Genomic DNA, 26,873 nt, shown 5'->3' with positions numbered 1-26,873 from the left:
GATAAGTGAGATTTTGAATTTCTGCAGACACTTGTGGACACTGGACATTTTTGGATTGTGTGAGGCCCACTGAATATCTGAGCGCTATGTCACAGGCTCGATGGCACAGCTGTGACCAAAGTGACTAGAGAATAAGTGAGATTTTGAATTGCTGCAGACACTTGTGGACACTGGACACTTTTGGATTGTGTGAGGCCCACTGAATATCTGAGCGCTATGTCACAGGCTCGATGGCACAGCTGTGACCAAAGTGACTAGAGGATAAGTGAGATTTTGAATTTCTGCAGACACTTGTGGACACTGGACACTTTTGGATTGTGTGAGGCCCACTGAATATCTGAGCGCTATGTCACAGGCTCGATGGCACAGCTGTGACCAAAGTGACTAGAGGATAAGGGAGATTTTGAATTTCTGCAGACACTTGTGGACACTGGACATTTTTGGATTGTGTGAGGCCCACTGAATATCTGAGCGCTATGTCACAGGCTCGATGGCACAGCTGTGACCAAAGTGACTAGAGGATAAGTGAGATTTTGAATTTCTGCTCACACTAGTGGACACTGGACACTTTTGGATTGTGTGAGGCCCACTGAATATCTGAGCGCTATGTCACAGGCTCGATGGCACAGCTGTGACTAAAAAGGGACTAGAGGATAAGTGAGATTTTGAATTTCTGCAGACACTTGTGGACACTGGACACTTTTGGATTGTGTGAGGCCCACTGAATATCTGAGCGCTATGTCACAGGCTCGATGGAACAGCTGTGACCAAAGTGACTAGAGGATAAGTGAGATTTTGAACTTCTGCTCACACTAGTGGACACTGGACACTTTTGTATTGTGTGAGGCCCACTGAATATCTGAGCGCTATGTCACAGGCTCGATGGCACAGCTGTGACCAAAGTGACTAGAGGATAAGTGAGATTTTGAATTTCTGCAGACACTTGTGGACACTGGACACTTTTGGATTGTGTGAGGCCCACTGAATATCTGAGCGCTATGTCACAGGCTCGATGGCACAGCTGTGACCAAAGTGACTAGAGGATAAGTGAGATTTTGAATTTCTGCAGACACTTGTGGACACTGGACACTTTTGGATTGTGTGAGGTCCACTGAATATCTGAGCGCTATGTCACAGGCTCGTTGGCACAGCTGTGACCAAAGTGACTAGAGGATAAGTGAGATTTTGAATTTCTGCAGACACTTGTGGACACTGGACACTTTTGGATTGTGTGAGGCCCACTGAATATTTGAGCGCTATGTCACAGGCTCGATGGCACAGCTGTGACCAAAGTGACTAGAGGATAAGTGAGATTTTGAATTTCTGCAGACACTTGTGGACACTGGACACTTTTGGATTGTGTGAGGCCCACTGAATATCTGAGCGCTATGTCACAGGCTCGATGGCACAGCTGTGACCAAAGTGACTAGAGGATAAGTGAGATTTTGAATTTCTGCAGACACTTGTGGACACTGGACACTTTTGGATTGTGTGAGGCCCACTGAATATCTGAGCGCTATGTCACAGGCTCGATGGCACAGCTGTGACCAAAGTGACTAGAGGATAAGTGAGATTTTGAACTTCTGCTCACACTAGTGGACACTGGACACTTTTGGATTGTGTGAGGCCCACTGAATATCTGAGCGCTATGTCACAGGCTCGATGGCACAGCTGTGACCAAAGTGACTAGAGGATAAGTGAGATTTTGAATTTCTGCAGACACTTGTGGACACTGGACACTTTTGGATTGTGTGAGGCCCACTGAATATCTGAGCGCTATGTCACAGGCTCGATGGCACAGCTGTGACCAAAGTGACTAGAGGATAAGTGAGATTTTGAATTTCTGCAGACACTTGTGGACACTGGACACTTTTGTATTGTGTGAGGTCCACTGAATATCTGAGCGCTATGTCACAGGCTCGATGGCACAGCTGTGACCAAAGTGACTAGAGGATAATTGAGATTTTGAATTTCTGCAGACACTTGTGGACACTGGACACTTTTGGATTGTGTGAGGCCCACTGAATATCTGAGCGCTATGTCACAGGCTCGATGGCACAGCTGTGACCAAAGTGACTAGAAGATAAGTGAGATTTTGAATTTCTGCTCACACTAGTGGACACTGGACACTTTTGGATTGTGTGAGGCCCACTGAATATCTGAGCGCTATGTCACATGCTCGATGGTACAGCTGTGACCAAAGTGACTAGAGGATAAGTGAGATTTTGAATTTCTGTAGACACTTGCGGACACTGGACACTTTTGGATTGTGTGAGGCCCACTGAATATCTGAGCGCTATGTCACAGGCTCGATGGCACAGCTGTGACCAAAGTGACTAGAGGATAAGTGAGATTTTGAATTTCTGCTCACACTAGTGGACACTGGACACTTTTGGATTGTGTGAGGCCCACTGAATATCTGAGCGCTATGTCACAGGCTCGATGGCACAGCTGTGACCAAAGTGACTAGAGGATAAGTGAGATTTTGAATTTCTGCAGACACTTTTGGACACTGGACATTTTTGGATTGTGTGAGGCCCACTGAATATCTGAACGCTATGTCACTGGCTCGATGGCACAGCTGTGACCAAAGTGACTAGAGGATAAGTGAGATTTTGAATTTCTGCAGACACTTGTGGACACTGGACACTTTTGCATTGTGTGAGGCCCACTGAATATCTGAGCGCTATGTCACAGGCTCGATGGCACAGCTGTGACCAAAGTGACTAGAGGATAAGTGAGATTTTGAATTTCTGCTCACACTAGTGGACACTGGACACTTTTGAATTGTGTGAGGCCCACTGAATATCTGAGCGCTATGTCACAGGCTCGATGGCACAGCTGTGACCAAAGTGACTAGAGGATAAGTGAGATTTTGAAATTCTGCTCACACTAGTGGACACTGGACACTTTTGGATTGTGTGAGGCCCACTGAATATCTGAGCACTATGTCACAGGCTCGATGGCACAGCTGTGACCAAAGTGACTAGAGGATAAGTGAGATTTTGAATTTCTGCAGACACTTGTGGACACTGGACACTTTCGGATTGTGTGAGGCCCACTGAATATCTGAGCGCTATGTCACAGGCTCGATGGCACAGCTGTGACCAAAGTGACTAAAGGATAAGTGAGATTTTGAATTTCTGCTCACACTAGTGGACACTGGACACTTTTGGATTGTGTGAGGCCCACTGAATATCTGAGCGCTATGTCACAGGTTCGATGGCACAGCTGTGACCAAAGTGACTAGAGGATAAGTGAGATTTTAAATTTCTGCAGACACTTGTGGACACTGGACATTTTTGGATTGTGTGAGGCCCACTGAATATCTGAACGCTATGTCACTGGCTCGATGGCACAGCTGTGACCAAAGTGACTAGAGGATAAGTGAGATTTTGAATTTCTGCAGACACTTGTGGACACTGGACACTTTTGGATTGTGTGAGGCCCACTGAATATCTGAGCGCTATGTCACAGGCTCGATGGCACAGCTGTGACCAAAGTGACTAGAGGATAAGTGAGATTTTGAATTTCTGCTCACACTAGTGGACACTGGACACTTTTGGATTGTGTGAGGCCCACTGAATATCTGAGCGCTATGTCACAGGCTCGATGGCACAGCTGTGACCAAAGTGACTAGAGGATAAGTGAGATTTTGAATTTCTGCTCACACTAGTGGACACTGGACACTTTTGGATTGTATGAGGCCCACTGAATATCTGAGCGCTATGTCACAGGCTCGATGGCACAGCTGTGACCAAAGTGACTAGAGGATAGGTGAGATTTTGAATTTCTGCAGACACTTGTGGACACTGTACACTTTTGGATTGTGTGAGGCCCACTGAATATCTGAGCGCTATGTCACAGGCTCGATGGCACAGCTGTGACCAAAGTGACTAGAAGATAAGTGAGATTTTGAATTTCTGCTCACACTAGTGGACACTGGACACTTTTGGATTGTGTGAGGCCCACTGAATATCTGAGCGCTATGTCACAGGCTCGATGGTACAGCTGTGACCAAAGTGACTAGAGGATAAGTGAGATTTTGAATTTCTGCAGACACTTGTGGACACTGGACACTTTTGGATTGTGTGAGGCCCACTGAATATCTGAGCGCTATGTCACAGGCTCGATGGCACAGCTGTGACCAAAGTGACTAGAAGATAAGTGAGATTTTGAATTTCTGCTCACACTAGTGGACACTGGACACTTTTGGATTGTGTGAGGCCCACTGAATATCTGAGCACTATGTCACAGGCTCGATGGTACAGCTGTGACCAAAGTGACTAGAGGATAAGTGAGATTTTGAATTTCTGCAGACACTTGTGGACACTGGACACTTTTGGATTGTGTGAGGCCCACTGAATATCTGAGCGCTATGTCACAGGCTCGATGGCACAGCTGTGACCAAAGTGACTAGAGGATAAGTGAGATTTTGAATTTCTGCTCACACTAGTGGACACTGGACACTTTTGGATTGTGTGAGGCCCACTGAATATCTGAGCGCTATGTCACAGGTTCGATGGCACAGCTGTGACCAAAGTGACTAGAGGATAAGTGAGATTTTAAATTTCTGCAGACACTTGTGGACACTGGACATTTTTGGATTGTGTGAGGCCCACTGAATATCTGAACGCTATGTCACTGGCTCGATGGCACAGCTGTGACCAAAGTGACTAGAGGATAAGTGAGATTTTGAATTTCTGCAGACACTTGTGGACACTGGACACTTTTGGATTGTGTGAGGCCCACTGAATATCTGAGCGCTATGTCACAGGCTCGATGGCACAGCTGTGACCAAAGTGACTAGAGGATAAGTGAGATTTTGAATTTCTGCTCACACTAGTGGACACTGGACACTTTTGGATTGTGTGAGGCCCACTGAATATCTGAGCGCAATGTCACAGGCTCGATGGCACAGCTGTGACCAAAGTGACTAGAGGATAAGTGAGATTTTGAATTTCTGCTCACACTAGTGGACACTGGACACTTTTGGATTGCGTGAGGCCCACTGAATATCTGAGCACTATGTCACAGGCTCTATGGCACAGCTGTGACCAAAGTGACTAGAAGATAACTGAGATTTTGAATTTCTGCAGACACTTTTGGACACTTTTGGATTGTGTGAGGCCCACTGAAAATCTGAGCGCTATGTCACAGGCTCGATGGCACAGCTGTGACCAAAGTGACTAGAGGATAAGTGAGATTTTGAATTTCTGCTCACACTAGAGGACACTGGACACTTTTGGATTGTATGAGGCCCACTGAATATCTGAGCGCTATGTCACAGGATCGATGGCACAGCTGTGACCAAAGTGACTAGAGGATAAGTGAGATTTTGAATTTCTGCAGACACTTGTGGACACTGGACATTTTTGGATTGTGTGAGGCCCACTGAATATCTGAGCGCTATGTCACAGGCTCGATGGCACAGCTGTGACCAAAGTGACTAGAGAATAAGTGAGATTTTGAATTGCTGCAGACACTTGGGGACACTGGACACTTTTGGATTGTGTGAGGCCCACTGAATATCTGAGCGCTATGTCACAGGCTCGATGGCACAGCTGTGACCAAAGTGACTAGAGGATAAGTGAGATTTTGAATTTCTGCAGACACTTGTGGACACTGGACACTTTTGGATTGTGTGAGGCCCACTGAATATCTGAGCGCTATGTCACAGGCTCGATGGCACAGCTGTGACCAAAGTGACTAGAGGATAAGGGAGATTTTGAATTTCTGCAGACACTTGTGGACACTGGACATTTTTGGATTGTGTGAGGCCCACTGAATATCTGAGCGCTATGTCACAGGCTCGATGGCACAGCTGTGACCAAAGTGACTAGAGGATAAGTGAGATTTTGAATTTCTGCTCACACTAGTGGACACTGGACACTTTTGGATTGTGCGAGGCCCACTGAATATCTGAGCGCTATGTCACAGGCTCGATGGCACAGCTGTGACTAAAAAGGGACTAGAGGATAAGTGAGATTTTGAATTTCTGCAGACACTTGTGGACACTGGACACTTTTGGATTGTGTGAGGCCCACTGAATATCTGAGCGCTATGTCACAGGCTCGATGGAACAGCTGTGACCAAAGTGACTAGAGGATAAGTGAGATTTTGAACTTCTGCTCACACTAGTGGACACTGGACACTTTTGTATTGTGTGAGGCCCACTGAATATCTGAGCGCTATGTCACAGGCTCGATGGCACAGCTGTGACCAAAGTGACTAGAGGATAAGTGAGATTTTGAATTTCTGCAGACACTTGTGGACACTGGACACTTTTGGATTGTGTGAGGCCCACTGAATATCTGAGCGCTATGTCACAGGCTCGATGGCACAGCTGTGACCAAAGTGACTAGAGGATAAGTGAGATTTTGAATTTCTGCAGACACTTGTGGACACTGGACACTTTTGGATTGTGTGAGGTCCACTGAATATCTGAGCGCTATGTCACAGGCTCGTTGGCACAGCTGTGACCAAAGTGACTAGAGGATAAGTGAGATTTTGAATTTCTGCAGACACTTGTGGACACTGGACACTTTTGGATTGTGTGAGGCCCACTGAATATTTGAGCGCTATGTCACAGGCTCGATGGCACAGCTGTGACCAAAGTGACTAGAGGATAAGTGAGATTTTGAATTTCTGCAGACACTTGTGGACACTGGACACTTTTGGATTGTGTGAGGCCCACTGAATATCTGAGCGCTATGTCACAGGCTCGATGGCACAGCTGTGACCAAAGTGACTAGAGGATAAGTGAGATTTTGAACTTCTGCTCACACTAGTGGACACTGGACACTTTTGGATTGTGTGAGGCCCGCTGAATATCTGAGCGCTATGTCACAGGCTCGATGGCACAGCTGTGACCAAAGTGACTAGAGGATAAGTGAGATTTTGAATTTCTGCAGACACTTGTGGACACTGGACACTTTTGGATTGTGTGAGGCACACTGAATATCTGAGCGCTATGTCACAGGCTCGATGGCACAGCTGTGACCAAAGTGACTAGAGGATAAGTGAGATTTTGAATTTCTGCAGACACTTGTGGACACTGGACACTTTTGTATTGTGTGAGGTCCACTGAATATCTGAGCGCTATGTCACAGGCTCGATGGCACAGCTGTGACCAAAGTGACTAGAGGATAATTGAGATTTTGAATTTCTGCAGACACTTGTGGACACTGGACACTTTTGGATTGTGTGAGGCCCACTGAATATCTGAGCGCTATGTCACAGGCTCGATGGCACAGCTGTGACCAAAGTGACTAGAAGATAAGTGAGATTTTGAATTTCTGCTCACACTAGTGGACACTGGACACTTTTGGATTGTGTGAGGCCCACTGAATATCTGAGCGCTATGTCACATGCTCGATGGTACAGCTGTGACCAAAGTGACTAGAGGATAAGTGAGATTTTGAATTTCTGTAGACACTTGTGGACACTGGACACTTTTGGATTGTGTGAGGCCCACTGAATATCTGAGCGCTATGTCACAGGCTCGATGGCACAGCTGTGACCAAAGTGACTAGAGGATAAGTGAGATTTTGAATTTCTGCTCACACTAGTGGACACTGGACACTTTTGGATTGTGTGAGGCCCACTGAATATCTGAGCGCTATGTCACAGGCTCGATGGCACAGCTGTGACCAAAGTGACTAGAGGATAAGTGAGATTTTGAATTTCTGCAGACACTTTTGGACACTGGACATTTTTGGATTGTGTGAGGCCCACTGAATATCTGAACGCTATGTCACTGGCTCGATGGCACAGCTGTGACCAAAGTGACTAGAGGATAAGTGAGATTTTGAATTTCTGCAGACACTTGTGGACACTGGACACTTTTGCATTGTGTGAGGCCCACTGAATATCTGAGCGCTATGTCACAGGCTCGATGGCACAGCTGTGACCAAAGTGACTAGAGGATAAGTGAGATTTTGAATTTCTGCTCACACTAGTGGACACTGGACACTTTTGAATTGTGTGAGGCCCACTGAATATCTGAGCGCTATGTCACAGGCTCGATGGCACAGCTGTGACCAAAGTGACTAGAGGATAAGTGAGATTTTGAATTTCTGCTCACACTAGTGGACACTGGACACTTTTGGATTGTGTGAGGCCCACTGAATATCTGAGCACTATGTCAGAGGCTCGATGGTACAGCTGTGACCAAAGTGACTAGAGGATAAGTGAGATTTTGAATTTCTGCAGACACTTGTGGACACTGGACACTTTCGGATTGTGTGAGGCCCACTGAATATCTGAGCGCTATGTCACAGGCTCGATGGCACAGCTGTGACCAAAGTGACTAAAGGATAAGTGAGATTTTGAATTTCTGCTCACACTAGTGGACACTGGACACTTTTGGATTGTGTGAGGCCCACTGAATATCTGAGCGCTATGTCACAGGTTCGATGGCACAGCTGTGACCAAAGTGACTAGAGGATAAGTGAGATTTTAAATTTCTGCAGACACTTGTGGACACTGGACATTTTTGGATTGTGTGAGGCCCACTGAATATCTGAACGCTATGTCACTGGCTCGATGGCACAGCTGTGACCAAAGTGACTAGAGGATAAGTGAGATTTTGAATTTCTGCAGACACTTGTGGACACTGGACACTTTTGGATTGTGTGAGGCCCACTGAATATCTGAGCGCTATGTCACAGGCTCGATGGCACAGCTGTGACCAAAGTGACTAGAGGATAAGTGAGATTTTGAATTTCTGCTCACACTAGTGGACACTGGACACTTTTGGATTGTGTGAGGCCCACTGAATATCTGAGCGCTATGTCACAGGCTCGATGGCACAGCTGTGACCAAAGTGACTAGAGGATAAGTGAGATTTTGAATTTCTGCTCACACTAGTGGACACTGGACACTTTTGGATTGTATGAGGCCCACTGAATATCTGAGCGCTATGTCACAGGCTCGATGGCACAGCTGTGACCAAAGTGACTAGAGGATAGGTGAGATTTTGAATTTCTGCAGACACTTGTGGACACTGTACACTTTTGGATTGTGTGAGGCCCACTGAATATCTGAGCGCTATGTCACAGGCTCGATGGCACAGCTGTGACCAAAGTGACTAGAAGATAAGTGAGATTTTGAATTTCTGCTCACACTAGTGGACACTGGACACTTTTGGATTGTGTGAGGCCCACTGAATATCTGAGCGCTATGTCACAGGCTCGATGGTACAGCTGTGACCAAAGTGACTAGAGGATAAGTGAGATTTTGAATTTCTGCAGACACTTGTGGACACTGGACACTTTTGGATTGTGTGAGGCCCACTGAATATCTGAGCGCTATGTCACAGGCTCGATGGCACAGCTGTGACCAAAGTGACTAGAGGATAAGTGAGATTTTGAATTTCTGCTCACACTAGTGGACACTGGACACTTTTGGATTGTGGGAGGCCCACTGAATATCTGAGCGCTATGTCACAGGTTCGATGGCACAGCTGTGACCAAAGTGACTAGAGGATAAGTGAGATTTTAAATTTCTGCAGACACTTGTGGACACTGGACATTTTTGGATTGTGTGAGGCCCACTGAATATCTGATCGCTATGTCACTGGCTCGATGGCACAGCTGTGACCAAAGTGACTAGAGGATAAGTGAGATTTTGAATTTCTGCAGACACTTGTGGACACTGGACACTTTTGGATTGTGTGAGGCCCACTGAATATCTGAGCGCTATGTCACAGGCTCGATGGCACAGCTGTGACCAAAGTGACTAGAGGATAAGTGAGATTTTGAATTTCTGCTCACACTAGTGGACACTGGACACTTTTGGATTGTGTGAGGCCCACTGAATATCTGAGCGCTATGTCACAGGCTCGATGGCACAGCTGTGACCAAAGTGACTAGAGGATAAGTGATATTTTGAATTTCTGCTCACACTAGTGGACACTGGACACTTTTGGATTGCGTGAGGCCCACTGAATATCTGAGCACTATGTCACAGGCTCTATGGCACAGCTGTGACCAAAGTGACTAGAGGATAACTGAGATTTTGAATTTCTGCAGACACTTTTGGACACTTTTGGATTGTGTGAGGCCCACTGAAAATCTGAGCGCTATGTCACAGGCTCGATGGCACAGCTGTGACCAAAGTGACTAGAGGATAAGTGAGATTTTGAATTTCTGCTTACACTAGAGGACACTGGACACTTTTGGATTGTATGAGGCCCACTGAATATCTGAGCGCTATGTCACAGGCTCGATGGCACAGCTGTGACCAAAGTGACTAGAGGATAAGTGAGATTTTGAATTTCTGCAGACACTTGTGGACACTGGACATTTTTGGATTGTGTGAGGCCCACTGAATATCTGAGCGCTATGTCACAGGCTCGATGGCACAGCTGTGACCTAAGTGACTAGAGAATAAGTGAGATTTTGAATTGCTGCAGACACTTGTGGACACTGGACACTTTTGGATTGTGTGAGGCCCACTGAATATCTGAGCACTATGTCACAGGCTCGATGGCACAGCTGTGACCAAAGTGACTAGAGGATAAGTGAGATTTTGAATTGCTGCAGACACTTGTGGACACTGGACACTTTTGGATTGTGTGAGGCCCACTGAATATCTGAGCGCTATGTCACAGGCTCGATGGCACAGCTGTGACCAATGTGACAAGAGGATAAGTGAGATTTTGAATTTCTGCTCACACTAGTGGACAGTGGACACTTTTGGATTGTGTGAGGCCCACTGAATATCTGAGCGCTATGTCACAGGCTCGATGGCACAGCTGTGACCAAAGTGACTAGAGGATAAGTGAGATTTTGAATTTCTGCAGACACTTGTGGACACTGGACACTTTTGGATTGTGTGAGGCCCACTGAATATCTGAGCGCTATGTCACAGGCTCGATGGCACAGCTGTGACTAAAGTGACTAGAGGATAAGGGAGATTTTGAATTTCTGCAGACACTTGTGGACACTGGACACTTTTGGATTGTGTGAGGCCCACTGAATATCTGAGCGCTATGTCACAGGCTCGATGGCACAGCTGTGACCAAAGTGACTAGAGGATAAGTGAGATTTTGAATTTCTGCAGACACTTGTGGACACTGGACACTTTTGGATTGTGTGAGGCCCACTGAATATCTGAGCGCTATGTCACAGGCTCGATGGCACAGCTGTGACCAAAGTGACTAGAGGATAAGTGAGATTTTGAACTTCTGCTCACACTAGTGGACACTGGACACTTTTGGATTGTGTGAGGCCCACTGAATATCTGAGCGCTATGTCACAGGCTCGATGGCACATCTGTGACCAAAGTGACTAGAGGATAAGTGAGATTTTGAATTTCTGCAGACACTTGTGGACACTGGACACTTTTGGATTGTGTGAGGCCCACTGAATATCTGAGCGCTATGTCACAGGCTCGATGGCACAGCTGTGACCAAAGTGACTAGAGGATAAGTGAGATTTTGAATTTCTGCAGACACTTGTGGACACTGGACACTTTTGTATTGTGTGAGGTCCACTGAATATCTGAGCGCTATGTCACAGGCTCGATGGCACAGCTGTGACCAAAGTGACTAGAGGATAAGTGAGATTTTGAATTTCTGCAGACACTTGTGGACACTGTACACTTTTGGATTGTGTGAGGCCCACTGAATATCTGAGCGCTATGTCACAGGCTCGATGGCACAGCTGTGACCAAAGTGACTAGAAGATAAGTGAGATTTTGAATTTCTGCTCACACTAGTGGACATTGGACACTTTTGGATTGTGTGAGGCCCACTGAATATCTGAGCGCTATGTCACATGCTCGATGGTACAGCTGTGACCAAAGTGACTAGAGGATAAGTGAGATTTTGAATTTCTGCAGACACTTGTGGACACTGGACACTTTTGGATTGTGTGAGGCCCACTGAATATCTGAGCGCTATGTCACAGGCTCGATGGCACAGCTGTGACCAAAGTGACTAGAGGATAAGTGAGATTTTGAATTTCTGCTCACACTAGTGGACACTGGACACTTTTGGATTGTGTGAGGCCCACTGAATATCTGAGCGCTATGTCACAGGCTCGATGGCACAGCTGTGACCAAAGTGACTAGAGGATAAGTGAGATTTTGAATTTCTGCAGACACTTTTGGACACTGGACATTTTTGAATTGTGTGAGGCCCACTGAATATCTGAACGCTATGTCACTGGCTCGATGGCACAGCTGTGACCAAAGTGACTAGAGGATAAGTGAGATTTTGAATTTCTGCAGACACTTGTGGACACTGGACACTTTTGCATTGTGTGAGGCCCACTGAATATCTGAGCGCTATGTCACAGGCTCGATGGCACAGCTGTGACCAAAGTGACTAGAGGATAAGTGAGATTTTGAATTTCTGCTCACACTAGTGGACACTGGACACTTTTGAATTGTGTGAGGCCCACTGAATATCTGAGCGCTATGTCACAGGCTCGATGGCACAGCTGTGACCAAAGTGACTAGAGGATAAGTGAGATTTTGAATTTCTGCTCACACTAGTGGACACTGGACACTTTTGGATTGTGTGAGGCCCACTGAATATCTGAGCACTATGTCACAGGCTCTATGGCACAGCTGTGACCAAAGTGACTAGAGGATAAGTGAGATTTTGAATTTCTGCAGACACTTGTGGACACTGGACACTTTTGGATTGTGTGAGGCCCACTGAATATCTGAGCGCTATGTCACAGGCTCGATAGCACAGCTGTGACCAAAGTGACTAGAGGATAAGTGAGATTTTGAATTTCTGCTCACACTAGTGGACACTGGACACTTTTGGATTGTGTGAGGCCCACTGAATATCTGAGCACTATGTCACAGGCTCTATGGCACAGATGTGACCAAAGTGACTAGAGGATAAGTGAGATTTTGAATTTCTGCAGACACTTGTGGACACTTTTGGATTGTGTGAGGCCCACTGAAAATCTGAGCGCTATGTCACAGGCTCGATGGCACAGCTGTGACCAAAGTGACTAGAGGATAAGTGAGATTTTGAATTTCTGCTCACACTAGTGGACACTGGACACTTTTGGATTGTATGAGGCCCACTGAATATCTGAGCGCTATGTCACAGGCTCAATGGCACAGCTGTGACCAAAGTGACTAGAGGATAAGTGAGATTTTGAATTTCTGCAGACACTTGTGGACACTGGACATTTTTGGATTGTGTGAGGCCCACTGAATATCTGAGCGCTATGTCACAGGCTCGATGGCACAGCTGTGACCAAAGTGACTAGAGGATAAGTGAGATTTTGAATTGCTGCAGACACTTGTGGACACTGGACACTTTTGGATTGTGTGAGGCCCACTGAATATCTGAGCGCTATGTCACAGGCTCGATGGCACAGCTGTGACCAAAGTGAATAGAGGATAAGTGAGATTTTGAATTTCTGCAGACACTTGTGGACACTGGACACTTTTGGATTGTGTGAGGTCCACTGAATATCTGAGCTCTATGTCACAAGCTCGATGGCACAGCTGTGACCAAAGTGACTAGAGGATAAGTGAGATTTTGAATTTCTGCAGACACTTGTGGACACTGGACACTTTTGGATTGTGTGAGGCCCACTGAATATCTGAGCGCTATGTCACAGGCTCGATGGCACAGCTGTGACCAAAGTGACAAGAAGATAAGTGAGATTTTGAATTTCTGCTCACACTAGTGGACACTGGACACTTTTGGATTGTGTGAGGCCCACTGAATATCTGAGCGCTATGTCACAGGCTCGATGGTACAGCTGTGACCAAAGTGACTAGAGGATAAGTGAGATTTTGAATTTCTGCAGACACTTGTGGACACTGGACACTTTTGGATTGTGTGAGGCCCACTGAATATCTGAGCGCTATGTCACAGGCTCGATGGCACAGCTGTGACCAAAGTGACTAGAGGATAAGTGAGATTTTGAATTTCTGCTCACACTAGTGGACACTGGACACTTTTGGATTGTGTGAGGCCCACTGAATATCTGAGCGCTATGTCACAGGCTCGATGGCACAGCTGTGACCAAAGTGACTAGAGGATAAGTGAGATTTTAAATTTCTGCAGAGACTTGTGGACACTGGACATTTTTGGATTGTGTGAGGCCCACTGAATATCTGATCGCTATGTCACTGGCTCGATGGCACAGCTGTGACCAAAGTGACTAGAGGATAAGTGAGATTTTGAATTGCTGCAGACACTTGTGGACACTGGACACTTTTGGATTGTGTGAGGCCCACTGAATATCTGAGCGCTATGTCACAGGCTCGATGGCACAGCTGTGACCAAAGTGAATAGAGGATAAGTGAGATTTTGAATTTCTGCAGACACTTGTGGACACTGGACACTTTTGGATTGTGTGAGGTCCACTGAATATCTGAGCTCTATGTCACAAGCTCGATGGCACAGCTGTGACCAAAGTGACTAGAGGATAAGTGAGATTTTGAATTTCTGCAGACACTTGTGGACACTGGACACTTTTGGATTGTGTGAGGCCCACTGAATATCTGAGCGCTATGTCACAGGCTCGATGGCACAGCTGTGACCAAAGTGACAAGAAGATAAGTGAGATTTTGAATTTCTGCTCACACTAGTGGACACTGGACACTTTTGGATTGTGTGAGGCCCACTGAATATCTGAGCGCTATGTCACAGGCTCGATGGTACAGCTGTGACCAAAGTGACTAGAGGATAAGTGAGATTTTGAATTTCTGCAGACACTTGTGGACACTGGACACTTTTGGATTGTGTGAGGCCCACTGAATATCTGAGCACTATGTCACAGGCTCTATGGCACAGCTGTGACGAAAGTGACTAGAGGATAAGTGAGATTTTGAATTTCTGCAGACACTTGTGGACACTTTTGGATTGTGTGAGGCCCACTGAAAATCTGAGCGCTATGTCACAGGCTCGATGGCACAGCTGTGACCAAAGTGACTAGAGGATAAGTGAGATTTTGAATTTCTGCTCACACTAGTGGACACTGGACACTTTTGGATTGTATGAGGCCCACTGAATATCTGAGCGCTATGTCACAGGCTCGATGGCACAGCTGTGACCAAAGTGACTAGAGGATAAGTGAGATTTTGAATTTCTGCAGACACTTGTGGACACTGGACATTTTTGGATTGTGTGAGGCCCACTGAATATCTGAGCGCTATGTCACAGGCTCGATGGCACAGCTGTGACCAAAGTGACTAGAGGATAAGTGAGATTTTGAATTGCTGCAGACACTTGTGGACACTGGACACTTTTGGATTGTGTGAGGCCCACTGAATATCTGAGCGCTATGTCTCAGGCTCGATGGCACAGATGTGACCAAAGTGAATAGAGGATAAGTGAGATTTTGAATTTCTGCAGACACTTGTGGACACTGGACACTTTTGGATTGTGTGAGGTCCACTGAATATCTGAGCGCTATGTCACAAGCTCGATGGCACAGCTGTGACCAAAGTGACTAGAGGATAAGTGAGATTTTGAATTTCTGCAGACACTTGTGGACACTGGACACTTTTGGATTGTGTGAGGCCCACTGAATATCTGAGCGCTATGTCACAGGCTCGATGGCACAGCTGTGACCAAAGTGACTAGAAGATAAGTGAGATTTTGAATTTCTGCTCACACTAGTCGACACTGGACGCTTTTGGATTGTGTGAGGCCCACTGAATATCTGAGCACTATGTCACAGGCTCGATGGTACAGCTGTGACCAAAGTGACTAGAGGTTAAGTGAGATTTTGAATTTCTGCAGACACTTGTGGACACTGGACACTTTTGGATTGTGTGAGGCCCACTGAATATCTGAGCGCTATGTCACAGGCTCGATGGCACAGCTGTGACCAAAGTGACTAGAGGATAAGTGAGATTTTGAATTTCTGCTCACACTAGTGGACACTGGACACTTTTGGATTGTGTGAGGCCCACTGAATATCTGAGCGCTATGTCACAGGTTCGATGGCACAGCTGTGACCAAAGTGACTAGAGGATAAGTGAGATTTTAAATTTCTGCAGACACTTGTGGACACTGGACATTTTTGGATTGTGTGAGGCCCACTGAATATCTGAACGCTATGTCACTGGCTCGATGGCACAGCTGTGACCAAAGTGACTAGAGGATAAGTGAGATTTTGAATTTCTGCAGACACTTGTGGACACTGGACACTTTTGGATTGTGTGAGGCCCACTGAATATCTGAGCGCTATGTCACAGGCTCGATGGCACAGCTGTGACCAAAGTGACTAGAGGATAAGTGAGATTTTGAATTTCTGCTCACACTAGTGGACACTGGACACTTTTGGATTGTGTGAGGCCCACTGAATATCTGAGCGCAATGTCACAGGCTCGATGGCACAGCTGTGACCAAAGTGACTAGAGGATAAGTGAGATTTTGAATTTCTGCTCACACTAGTGGACACTGGACACTTTTGGATTGCGTGAGGCCCACTGAATATCTGAGCACTATGTCACAGGCTCTATGGCACAGCTGTGACCAAAGTGACTAGAAGATAACTGAAATTTTGAATTTCTGCAGACACTTTTGGACACTTTTGGATTGTGTGAGGCCCACTGAAAATCTGAGCGCTATGTCACAGGCTCGATGGCACAGCTGTGACCAAAGTGACTAGAGGATAAGTGAGATTTTGAATTTCTGCTCACACTAGAGGACACTGGACACTTTTGGATTGTATGAGGCCCACTGAATATCTGAGCGCTATGTCACAGGCTCGATGGCACAGCTGTGACCAAAGTGACTAGAGGATAAGTGAGATTTTGAATTTCTGCAGACACTTGTGGACACTGGACATTTTTGGATTGTGTGAGGCCCACTGAATATCTGAGCGCTATGTCACAGGCTCGATGGCACAGCTGTGACCAAAGTGACTAGAGAATAAGTGAGATTTTGAATTGCTGCAGACACTTGTGGACACTGGACACTTTTGGATTGTGTGAGGCCCACTGAATATCTGAGCGCTATGTCACAGGCTCGATGGCACAGCTGTGACCAAAGTGACTAGAGGATAAGTGAGATTTTGAATTTCTGCAGACACTTGTGGACACTGGACACTTTTGGATTGTGTGAAGCCCACTGAATATCTGAGCGCTATGTCACAGGCTCGATGGCACAGCTGTGACCAAAGTGACTAGAGGATAAGGGAGATTTTGAATTTCTGCAGACACTTGTGGACACTGGACATTTTTGGATTGTGTGAGGCCCACTGAATATCTGAGCGCTATGTCACAGGCTCGATGGCACAGCTGTGACCAAAGTGACTAGAGGATAAGTGAGATTTTGAATTTCTGCTCACACTAGTGGACACTGGACACTTTTGGATTGTGTGAGGCCCACTGAATATCTGAGCGCTATGTCACAGGCTCGATGGCACAGCTGTGACTAAAAAGGGACTAGAGGATAAGTGAGATTTTGAATTTCTGCAGACACTTGTGGACACTGGACACTTTTGGATTGTGTGAGGCCCACTGAATATCTGAGCGCTATGTCACAGGCTCGATGGAACAGCTGTGACCAAAGTGACTAGAGGATAAGTGAGATTTTGAACTTCTGCTCACACTAGTGGACACTGGACACTTTTGTATTGTGTGAGGCCCACTGAATATCTGAGCGCTATGTCACAGGCTCGATGGCACAGCTGTGACCAAAGTGACTAGAGGATAAGTGAGATTTTGAATTTCTGCAGACACTTGTGGACACTGGACACTTTTGGATTGTGTGAGGCCCACTGAATATCTGAGCGCTATGTCACAGGCTCGATGGCACAGCTGTGACCAAAGTGACTAGAGGATAAGTGAGATTTTGAATTTCTGCAGACACTTGTGGACACTGGACACTTTTGGATTGTGTGAGGTCCACTGAATATCTGAGCGCTATGTCACAGGCTCGATGGCACAGCTGTGACCAAAGTGACTAGAGGATAAGTGAGATTTTGAATTTCTGCAGACACTTGTGGACACTGGACACTTTTGGATTGTGTGAGGCCCACTGAATATTTGAGCGCTATGTCACAGGGTCGATGGCACAGCTGTGACCAAAGTGACTAGAGGATAAGTGAGATTTTGAATTTCTGCAGACACTTGTGGACACTGGACACTTTTGGATTGTGTGAGGCCCACTGAATATCTGAGCGCTATGTCACAGGCTCGATGGCACAGCTGTGACCAAAGTGACTAGAGGATAAGTGAGATTTTGAATTTCTGCAGACACTTGTGGACACTGGACACTTTTGGATTGTGTGAGGCCCACTGAATATCTGAGCGCTATGTCACAGGCTCGATGGCACAGCTGTGACCAAAGTGACTAGAGGATAAGTGAGATTTTGAACTTCTGCTCACACTAGTGGACACTGGACACTTTTGGATTGTGTGAGGCCCACTGAATATCTGAGCGCTATGTCACAGGCTCGATGGTACAGCTGTGACCAAAGTGACTAGAGGATAAGTGAGATTTTGAATTTCTGCAGACACTTGTGGACACTGGACACTTTTGGATTGTGTGAGGCCCACTGAATATCTGAGCACTATGTCACAGGCTCTATGGCACAGCTGTGACGAAAGTGACTAGAGGATAAGTGAGATTTTGAATTTCTGCAGACACTTGTGGACACTTTTGGATTGTGTGAGGCCCACTGAAAATCTGAGCGCTATGTCACAGGCTCGATGGCACAGCTGTGACCAAAGTGACTAGAGGATAAGTGAGATTTTGAATTTCTGCTCACACTAGTGGACACTGGACACTTTTGGATTGTATGAGGCCCACTGAATATCTGAGCGCTATGTCACAGGCTCGATGGCACAGCTGTGACCAAAGTGACTAGAGGATAAGTGAGATTTTGAATTTCTGCAGACACTTGTGGACACTGGACATTTTTGGATTGTGTGAGGCCCACTGAATATCTGAGCGCTATGTCTCAGGCTCGATGGCACAGATGTGACCAAAGTGAATAGAGGATAAGTGAGATTTTGAATTTCTGCAGACACTTGTGGACACTGGACACTTTTGGATTGTGTGAGGTCCACTGAATATCTGAGCGCTATGTCACAAGCTCGATGGCACAGCTGTGACCAAAGTGACTAGAGGATAAGTGAGATTTTGAATTTCTGCAGACACTTGTGGACACTGGACACTTTTGGATTGTGTGAGGCCCACTGAATATCTGAGCGCTATGTCACAGGCTCGATGGCACAGCTGTGACCAAAGTGACTAGAAGATAAGTGAGATTTTGAATTTCTGCTCACACTAGTCGACACTGGACGCTTTTGGATTGTGTGAGGCCCACTGAATATCTGAGCACTATGTCACAGGCTCGATGGTACAGCTGTGACCAAAGTGACTAGAGGTTAAGTGAGATTTTGAATTTCTGCAGACACTTGTGGACACTGGACACTTTTGGATTGTGTGAGGCCCACTGAATATCTGAGCGCTATGTCACAGGCTCGATGGCACAGCTGTGACCAAAGTGACTAGAGGATAAGTGAGATTTTGAATTTCTGCTCACACTAGTGGACACTGGACACTTTTGGATTGTGTGAGGCCCACTGAATATCTGAGCGCTATGTCACAGGTTCGATGGCACAGCTGTGACCAAAGTGACTAGAGGATAAGTGAGATTTTAAATTTCTGCAGACACTTGTGGACACTGGACATTTTTGGATTGTGTGAGGCCCACTGAATATCTGAACGCTATGTCACTGGCTCGATGGCACAGCTGTGACCAAAGTGACTAGAGGATAAGTGAGATTTTGAATTTCTGCAGACACTTGTGGACACTGGACACTTTTGGATTGTGTGAGGCCCACTGAATATCTGAGCGCTATGTCACAGGCTCGATGGCACAGCTGTGACCAAAGTGACTAGAGGATAAGTGAGATTTTGAATTTCTGCTCACACTAGTGGACACTGGACACTTTTGGATTGTGTGAGGCCCACTGAATATCTGTGCGCAATGTCACAGGCTCGATGGCACAGCTGTGACCAAAGTGACTAGAGGATAAGTGAGATTTTGAATTTCTGCTCACACTAGTGGACACTGGACACTTTTGGATTGCGTGAGGCCCACTGAATATCTGAGCACTATGTCACAGGCTCTATGGCACAGCTGTGACCAAAGTGACTAGAAGATAACTGAGATTTTGAATTTCTGCAGACACTTTTGGACACTTTTGGATTGTGTGAGGCCCACTGAAAATCTGAGCGCTATGTCACAGGCTCGATGGCACAGCTGTGACCAAAGTGACTAGAGGATAAGTGAGATTTTGAATTTCTGCTCACACTAGAGGACACTGGACACTTTTGGATTGTATGAGGCCCACTGAATATCTGAGCGCTATGTCACAGGCTCGATGGCACAGCTGTGACCAAAGTGACTAGAGGATAAGTGAGATTTTGAACTTCTGCTCACACTAGTGGACACTGGACACTTTTGTATTGTGTGAGGCCCACTGAATATCTGAGCGCTATGTCACAGGCTCGATGGCACAGCTGTGACCAAAGTGACTAGAGGATAAGTGAGATTTTGAATTTCTGCAGACACTTGTGGACACTGGACACTTTTGGATTGTGTGAGGCCCACTGAATATCTGAGCGCTATGTCACAGGCTCGATGGCACAGCTGTGACCAAAGTGACTAGAGGATAAGTGAGATTTTGAATTTCTGCAGACACTTGTGGACACTGGACACTTTTGGATTGTGTGAGGTCCACTGAATATCTGAGCGCTATGTCACAGGCTCGATGGCACAGCTGTGACCAAAGTGACTAGAGGATAAGTGAGATTTTGAATTTCTGCAGACACTTGTGGACACTGGACACTTTTGGATTGTGTGAGGCCCACTGAATATTTGAGCGCTATGTCACAGGGTCGATGGCACAGCTGTGACCAAAGTGACTAGAGGATAAGTGAGATTTTGAATTTCTGCAGACACTTGTGGACACTGGACACTTTTGGATTGTGTGAGGCCCACTGAATATCTGAGCGCTATGTCACAGGCTCGATGGCACAGCTGTGACCAAAGTGACTAGAGGATAAGTGAGATTTTGAATTTCTGCTCACACTAGTGGACACTGGACACTTTTGGATTGTGGGAGGCCCACTGAATATCTGAGCGCTATGTCACAGGTTCGATGGCACAGCTGTGACCAAAGTGACTAGAGGATAAGTGAGATTTTAAATTTCTGCAGACACTTGTGGACACTGGACATTTTTGGATTGTGTGAGGCCCACTGAATATCTGATCGCTATGTCACTGGCTCGATGGCACAGCTGTGACCAAAGTGACTAGAGGATAAGTGAGATTTTGAATTTCTGCAGACACTTGTGGACACTGGACACTTTTGGATTGTGTGAGGCCCACTGAATATCTGAGCGCTATGTCACAGGCTCGATGGCACAGCTGTGACCAAAGTGACTAGAGGATAAGTGAGATTTTGAATTTCTGCTCACACTAGTGGACACTGGACACTTTTGGATTGTGTGAGGCCCACTGAATATCTGAGCGCTATGTCACAGGCTCGATGGCACAGCTGTGACCAAAGTGACTAGAGGATAAGTGATATTTTGAATTTCTGCTCACACTAGTGGACACTGGACACTTTTGGATTGCGTGAGGCCCACTGAATATCTGAGCACTATGTCACAGGCTCTATGGCACAGCTGTGACCAAAGTGACTAGAGGATAACTGAGATTTTGAATTTCTGCAGACACTTTTGGACACTTTTGGATTGTGTGAGGCCCACTGAAAATCTGAGCGCTATGTCACAGGCTCGATGGCACAGCTGTGACCAAAGTGACTAGAGGATAAGTGAGATTTTGAATTTCTGCTTACACTAGAGGACACTGGACACTTTTGGATTGTATGAGGCCCACTGAATATCTGAGCGCTATGTCACAGGCTCGATGGCACAGCTGTGACCAAAGTGACTAGAGGATAAGTGAGATTTTGAATTTCTGCAGACACTTGTGGACACTGGACATTTTTGGATTGTGTGAGGCCCACTGAATATCTGAGCGCTATGTCACTGGCTCGATGGCACAGCTGTGACCTAAGTGACTAGAGAATAAGTGAGATTTTGAATTGCTGCAGACACTTGTGGACACTGGACACTTTTGGATTGTGTGAGGCCCACTGAATATCTGAGCACTATGTCACAGGCTCGATGGCACAGCTGTGACCAAAGTGACTAGAGGATAAGTGAGATTTTGAATTGCTGCAGACACTTGTGGACACTGGACACTTTTGGATTGTGTGAGGCCCACTGAATGTCTGAGCGCTATGTCACAGGCTCGATGGCACAGCTGTGACCAATGTGACAAGAGGATAAGTGAGATTTTGAATTTCTGCTCACACTAGTGGACAGTGGACACTTTTGGATTGTGTGAGGCCCACTGAATATCTGAGCGCTATGTCACAGGCTCGATGGCACAGCTGTGACCAAAGTGACTAGAGGATAAGTGAGATTTTGAATTTCTGCAGACACTTGTGGACACTGGACACTTTTGGATTGTGTGAGGCCCACTGAATATCTGAGCGCTATGTCACAGGCTCGATGGCACAGCTGTGACTAAAGTGACTAGAGGATAAGGGAGATTTTGAATTTCTGCAGACACTTGTGGACACTGGACACTTTTGGATTGTGTGAGGCCCACTGAATATCTGAGCGCTATGTCACAGGCTCGATGGCACAGCTGTGACCAAAGTGACTAGAGGATAAGTGAGATTTTGAATTTCTGCAGACACTTGTGGACACTGGACACTTTTGGATTGTGTGAGGCCCACTGAATATCTGAGCGCTATGTCACAGGCTCGATGGCACAGCTGTGACCAAAGTGACTAGAGGATAAGTGAGATTTTGAACTTCTGCTCACACTAGTGGACACTGGACACTTTTGGATTGTGTGAGGCCCACTGAATATCTGAGCGCTATGTCACAGGCTCGATGGCACAGCTGTGACTAAAGTGACTAGAGGATAAGGGAGATTTTGAATTTCTGCAGACACTTGTGGACACTGGACACTTTTGGATTGTGTGAGGCCCACTGAATATCTGAGCGCTATGTCACAGGCTCGATGGCACAGCTGTGACCAAAGTGACTAGAGGATAAGTGAGATTTTGAATTTCTGCAGACACTTGTGGACACTGGACACTTTTGGATTGTGTGAGGCCCACTGAATATCTGAGCGCTATGTCACAGGCTCGATGGCACAGCTGTGACCAAAGTGACTAGAGGATAAGTGAGATTTTGAACTTCTGCTCACACTAGTGGACACTGGACACTTTTGGATTGTGTGAGGCCCACTGAATATCTGAGCGCTATGTCACAGGCTCGATGGCACATCTGTGACCAAAGTGACTAGAGGATAAGTGAGATTTTGAATTTCTGCAGACACTTGTGGACACTGGACACTTTTGGATTGTGTGAGGCCCACTGAATATCTGAGCGCTATGTCACAGGCTCGATGGCACAGCTGTGACCAAAGTGACTAGAGGATAAGTGAGATTTTGAATTTCTGCAGACACTTGTGGACACTGGACACTTTTGTATTGTGTGAGGTCCACTGAATATCTGAGCGCTATGTCACAGGCTCGATGGCACAGCTGTGACCAAAGTGACTAGAGGATAAGTGAGATTTTGAATTTCTGCAGACACTTGTGGACACTGTACACTTTTGGATTGTGTGAGGCCCACTGAATATCTGAGCGCTATGTCACAGGCTCGATGGCACAGCTGTGACCAAAGTGACTAGAAGATAAGTGAGATTTTGAATTTCTGCTCACACTAGTGGACATTGGACACTTTTGGATTGTGTGAGGCCCACTGAATATCTGAGCGCTATGTCACATGCTCGATGGTACAGCTGTGACCAAAGTGACTAGAGGATAAGTGAGATTTTGAATTTCTGCAGACACTTGTGGACACTGGACACTTTTGGATTGTGTGAGGCCCACTGAATATCTGAGCGCTATGTCACAGGCTCGATGGCACAGCTGTGACCAAAGTGACTAGAGGATAAGTGAGATTTTGAATTTCTGCTCACACTAGTGGACACTGGACACTTTTGGATTGTGTGAGGCCCACTGAATATCTGAGCGCTATGTCACAGGCTCGATGGCACAGCTGTGACCAAAGTGACTAGAGGATAAGTGAGATTTTGAATTTCTGCAGACACTTTTGGACACTGGACATTTTTGAATTGTGTGAGGCCCACTGAATATCTGAACGCTATGTCACTGGCTCGATGGCACAGCTGTGACCAAAGTGACTAGAGGATAAGTGAGATTTTGAATTTCTGCAGACACTTGTGGACACTGGACACTTTTGCATTGTGTGAGGCCCACTGAATATCTGAGCGCTATGTCACAGGCTCGATGGCACAGCTGTGACCAAAGTGACTAGAGGATAAGTGAGATTTTGAATTTCTGCTCACACTAGTGGACACTGGACACTTTTGAATTGTGTGAGGCCCACTGAATATCTGAGCGCTATGTCACAGGCTCGATGGCACAGCTGTGACCAAAGTGACTAGAGGATAAGTGAGATTTTGAATTTCTGCTCACACTAGTGGACACTGGACACTTTTGGATTGTGTGAGGCCCACTGAATATCTGAGCACTATGTCACAGGCTCTATGGCACAGCTGTGACCAAAGTGACTAGAGGATAAGTGAGATTTTGAATTTCTGCAGACACTTGTGGACACTTTTGGATTGTGTGAGGCCCACTGAAAATCTGAGCGCTATGTCACAGGCTCGATGGCACAGCTGTGACCAAAGTGACTAGAGGATAAGTGAGATTTTGAATTTCTGCTCACACTAGTGGACACTGGACACTTTTGGATTGTGTGAGGCCCACTGAATATCTGAGCGCTATGTCACAGGCTCGATAGCACAGCTGTGACCAAAGTGACTAGAGGATAAGTGAGATTTTGAATTTCTGCTCACACTAGTGGACACTGGACACTTTTGGATTGTGTGAGGCCCACTGAATATCTGAGCACTATGTCACAGGCTCTATGGCACAGATGTGACCAAAGTGACTAGAGGATAAGTGAGATTTTGAATTTCTGCAGACACTTGTGGACACTTTTGGATTGTGTGAGGCCCACTGAAAATCTGAGCGCTATGTCACAGGCTCGATGGCACAGCTGTGACCAAAGTGACTAGAGGATAAGTGAGATTTTGAATTTCTGCAGACACTTGTGGACACTGGACACTTTTGGATTGTGTGAGGCCCACTGAATATCTGAGCGCTATGTCACAGGCTCGATGGCACAGCTGTGACCAAAGTGACAAGAAGATAAGTGAGATTTTGAATTTCTGCTCACACTAGTGGACACTGGACACTTTTGGATTGTGTGAGGCCCACTGAATATCTGAGCGCTATGTCACAGGCTCGATGGTACAGCTGTGACCAAAGTGACTAGAGGATAAGTGAGATTTTGAATTTCTGCAGACACTTGTGGACACTGGACACTTTTGGATTGTGTGAGGCCCACTGAATATCTGAGCGCTATGTCACAGGCTCGATGGCACAGCTGTGACCAAAGTGACTAGAGGATAAGTGAGATTTTGAATTTCTGCTCACACTAGTGGACACTGGACACTTTTGGATTGTGTGAGGCCCACTGAATATCTGAGCGCTATGTCACAGGCTCGATGGCACAGCTGTGACCAAAGTGACTAGAGGATAAGTGAGATTTTAAATTTCTGCAGAGACTTGTGGACACTGGACATTTTTGGATTGTGTGAGGCCCACTGAATATCTGATCGCTATGTCACTGGCTCGATGGCACAGCTGTGACCAAAGTGACTAGAGGATAAGTGAGATTTTGAATTGCTGCAGACACTTGTGGACACTGGACACTTTTGGATTGTGTGAGGCCCACTGAATATCTGAGCGCTATGTCACAGGCTCGATGGCACAGCTGTGACCAAAGTGAATAGAGGATAAGTGAGATTTTGAATTTCTGCAGACACTTGTGGACACTGGACACTTTTGGATTGTGTGAGGTCCACTGAATATCTGAGCTCTATGTCACAAGCTCGATGGCACAGCTGTGACCAAAGTGACTAGAGGATAAGTGAGATTTTGAATTTCTGCAGACACTTGTGGACACTGGACACTTTTGGATTGTGTGAGGCCCACTGAATATCTGAGCGCTATGTCACAGGCTCGATGGCACAGCTGTGACCAAAGTGACAAGAAGATAAGTGAGATTTTGAATTTCTGCTCACACTAGTGGACACTGGACACTTTTGGATTGTGTGAGGCCCACTGAATATCTGAGCGCTATGTCACAGGCTCGATGGTACAGCTGTGACCAAAGTGACTAGAGGATAAGTGAGATTTTGAATTTCTGCAGACACTTGTGGACACTGGACACTTTTGGATTGTGTGAGGCCCACTGAATATCTGAGCACTATGTCACAGGCTCTATGGCACAGCTGTGACGAAAGTGACTAGAGGATAAGTGAGATTTTGAATTTCTGCAGACACTTGTGGACACTTTTGGATTGTGTGAGGCCCACTGAAAATCTGAGCGCTATGTCACAGGCTCGATGGCACAGCTGTGACCAAAGTGACTAGAGGATAAGTGAGATTTTGAATTTCTGCTCACACTAGTGGACACTGGACACTTTTGGATTGTATGAGGCCCACTGAATATCTGAGCGCTATGTCACAGGCTCGATGGCACAGCTGTGACCAAAGTGACTAGAGGATAAGTGAGATTTTGAATTTCTGCAGACACTTGTGGACACTGGACATTTTTGGATTGTGTGAGGCCCACTGAATATCTGAGCGCTATGTCACAGGCTCGATGGCACAGCTGTGACCAAAGTGACTAGAGGATAAGTGAGATTTTGAATTGCTGCAGACACTTG

The sequence above is a fragment of the Dendrobates tinctorius genome, unplaced genomic scaffold (genome assembly GCF_039654945.1).
Source record: "Dendrobates tinctorius isolate UK_male_01 unplaced genomic scaffold, ASM3965494v1 ptg000030l, whole genome shotgun sequence".
NCBI classification, from domain to species: Eukaryota; Metazoa; Chordata; class Amphibia; order Anura; family Dendrobatidae; genus Dendrobates; species Dendrobates tinctorius.
The sequence above is the reverse complement of the archived record's forward strand: the minus strand, read 5'-3'. Positions refer to the sequence as shown.